The 3059-nt window shown below is 41.2% G+C and overlaps 1 non-coding gene across 1 annotated transcript; it reads left to right on the top strand.

The window, feature by feature from the left end:
• Positions 1-386: 386 nt before the first annotated feature.
• LOC122122131 lies at positions 387-493 on the top strand. Its single transcript, XR_006150118.1, has one exon. It is a non-coding gene; the product is annotated as a U6 spliceosomal RNA (small nuclear RNA).
• The last annotated feature ends 2566 nt before the right edge of the window (positions 494-3059 follow it).

The raw sequence follows: 3059 nt of genomic DNA, 5'->3' as shown, positions 1-3059 counted from the left end.
ACCAAAAAATTGCCACAAATTGAAGACAGTCGACAGTTTCTCGGTTTTCCTTCCTTGCATGGTGACCATCCCGGGTCCAAATGACACGGCTGCAACCTGTAGGTCACCTGGCATTGCTGAAGGCTGGCTTGCTGGCAGTGAAGCCATAGGCCAATCTGGACACGTAGGCCCTGAGTTTGAATCCTTGTCATGCCACTTACAAAGGGCTGGAGAGCCTAAGAAACTATTGCCTGTCCATAGGTACACCAGAGGAATGTGATCAATGTCATGGTTGGATGAGTAGTTTGTCAATTAGTCTAACATAAAATTAAGCCCAGTATTCACAAGATGTGGATTGATTTTATTTTATAGTTTCATAGTTTAGTATGCATTGAAAGATTATGTGTGTGTTCGCTTCGGCAGCACATATACTAAAATTGGAACGATACAGAGAAGATTAGCATGGCCCCTGCGCAAGGATGACACGCAAATTCGTGAAGCGTTCCATATTTAAAAAAAAAAAAAACAGAAAGATTATGTGTGTGTGTGTGTGTGTGTGTGTGTGTGTGTGTGTGTGTGTGTGTGTGTGTATGTGTGTGTTTTGTCAGTAGTGGGGCCTGAAATCTGGGCCTGGGAACTCTCTCTCAGCTTTTCAGCTCAGGGCTAGTGCTTTAACATTTGAGACACAGCACCATTCCTGGCTTTTTCTGATCATGTTGTGCTGGGGAATCGAACCCGGGGCTCATGCATGCAAGATAAGCACTCTCCCAGTGAGCCACCTTCCCAGCCCCTAAAAGAATACTATTGATTAAATAGAATTCTCACTACATACCTGTGAATCACTAGGAAGGTAGTATATGTCATTTAATACTAGAAAGACATCACTGGCAGTATCTAATTTTCTAAATATATATTTATTTGTATACTACTGTCTGCATAGAAAGGTTTTGCTATTTTGACCAAACCTGTGTCTCGATCCAGGTCCTGGGATCCACCTCGCATCTCAATGTGCTAGAGGCTGTCATGCTGACAAACACCCATTCATGAATAGGGGCTTCTAGGCCCTCAGTTCAGGCCCCAGCATTGCCAAAAATGTCTTCTTGGAGTAATATTTAAAGTGTGATACCTGTTTTACTTTTCTGTGCAAGTGCTGTGTATCAGGTATGATGTATATAATATTTCTGCAAAGCTAAATGCTATGGAATAGATTTGAATGAATGTAATAAATGTTATAGGAGCACTCACAGTCAGTCCATAAATAAATGGTAAATAAATAAATGAATAATAAAATATCATGAATCATTCTAACAAACACGATATGAACTGAATATATGGATGTAAGTATAAATCATATAATAAACATGTCTATATATGTTATGTTCTCCAGGGCTGGGGCTTGAATTCAGGCCTAGTTAACAGGTTTGAATTGCTTGTCTTCAAGGGAGGAGAGCTTCCCTTTCCTCCCTCCTCCACCCCAGGCAATGCATCAGAGTTACCCAGATCCCAAGGTGACATCCCTGGCCTGGCAGACAACAAAATGGCATGAAATCCAAGACAGGGAGCTCCAGTATATTGTTAATTAATTAAGTTATTTATTGCTAAGCACGGGGCTTGAACTCAGGTGGTGCAGCCTCTGGATCCACAGCCATCCTGGGTCCTAGGCCTCGGGGGCGGACAGGAAAACAAAATGAAAACACCAACCAAAAAAGCTGCAACCACAGAAGGTCAGCAGTGTCTGTTTTTCTTCCTTGCACGGTGACCATTCTGAGTCTGAATGACATGGCTGTAGGTCACCTGGCATTGCTGAAGGCTGGCAGGCTGGCAGCGAAGCCATAGGCCGACCTGGACACTAGGCCCTGAGTTCGAATCCCGATCATATCACTTAAAAGGGGCTGGAGAGCCTAAGAAATTATTGCCTGTCCATGGGAACACCAGAGGAATGTGATCAATGCCTTGGTTGGATGAGTAGTCCATCAATGAGTCTAGCATAAAATTAGGCCCAATAATCCAGGACACGGATTGATTTTAATTCATAGTTTATTATGCATTAAAAGAATGCTATTGGGGGCTGGAAAGGTGGCTCAGTGGTAGAGTGCTTGCCTTGCATGCCTGAGGACCTGGGTTTGATTCCTAAGCACCACATAAGCAAAAAGAAAAAAGCCAGAAGTGGAGCTGTGGCTCAAGTGGTAGAGTGCTAGCCTTGAGCTGAAGAGCGCCCAGGCCCAGAGTTCAGCCCCCACGACCAGACCCAAAGCAAAAAAAAAAAAAAAAGAATACTATTGATTAAATGGAATCCTCACTAAATACATGAAAATCAGTAGGAACGTAGTATATATCATTGAATACTAAATCGACACCTCTGGCAGTACTTAAATACCTAAATTTATATTTATTTATATACCATCATCATCATAGAAATTTACTGCTATTTTGTCCAAAACTGGGGCTTGATCCCAGGTTCTCGGATCCACTTGGAAGCTGAATGGCCTAGAGGCTGCGGTTCTGACGCTCACCCATTCATGAATTGGGCCTCTCAGGCCTTCAGATCAGGTCCCATCATTGCCAAAAATTTCTTCCTGGTGTAAGATTTCAAGTGTGACACCTGTTTTCTTTTTCTGTGCAAGTTCATAATATGTCTGCAAAGTTACATGCTATGGAATAGATGGGAATAAATGTAATAAATGTTTTAGGTGCACTTACAGTTCATAAAATAAATGCTAAATAAATCAATCAATAATAAAACATAATGAGTCACTCCAACAAACACAATATAGACTGAATATATAGATGTAAGTATAAATTATATATTTAACATGTCTATAAATTTTTATGAGGTGTTGAATTCAGGCCTAGGGAAGAGTTTAGTTCATGCATGATTCTCATAGGAAGTGATAGGCAAGACGTATGGCACAAAGATTATTTTTAATTAAGAGTTCATGAAGTGTGACAATAAGAATCACATTCAGGAACTGGAGACAATGGGAAAGATCCAAGAATCAGTACTCACATGTTAGATAGGATTCCAACACAGCCCGCCACATCTCCTACTCTATCCAAATAGGTATTTATTAGCATACTAG

This window comes from Dipodomys spectabilis, unplaced genomic scaffold (assembly GCF_019054845.1).
Source record: "Dipodomys spectabilis isolate Male_0828 unplaced genomic scaffold, ASM1905484v1 ptg000205l, whole genome shotgun sequence".
Taxonomy (NCBI): Eukaryota; Metazoa; Chordata; class Mammalia; order Rodentia; family Heteromyidae; genus Dipodomys; species Dipodomys spectabilis.
This window is presented reverse-complemented; position numbering and strand designations above follow the sequence as displayed.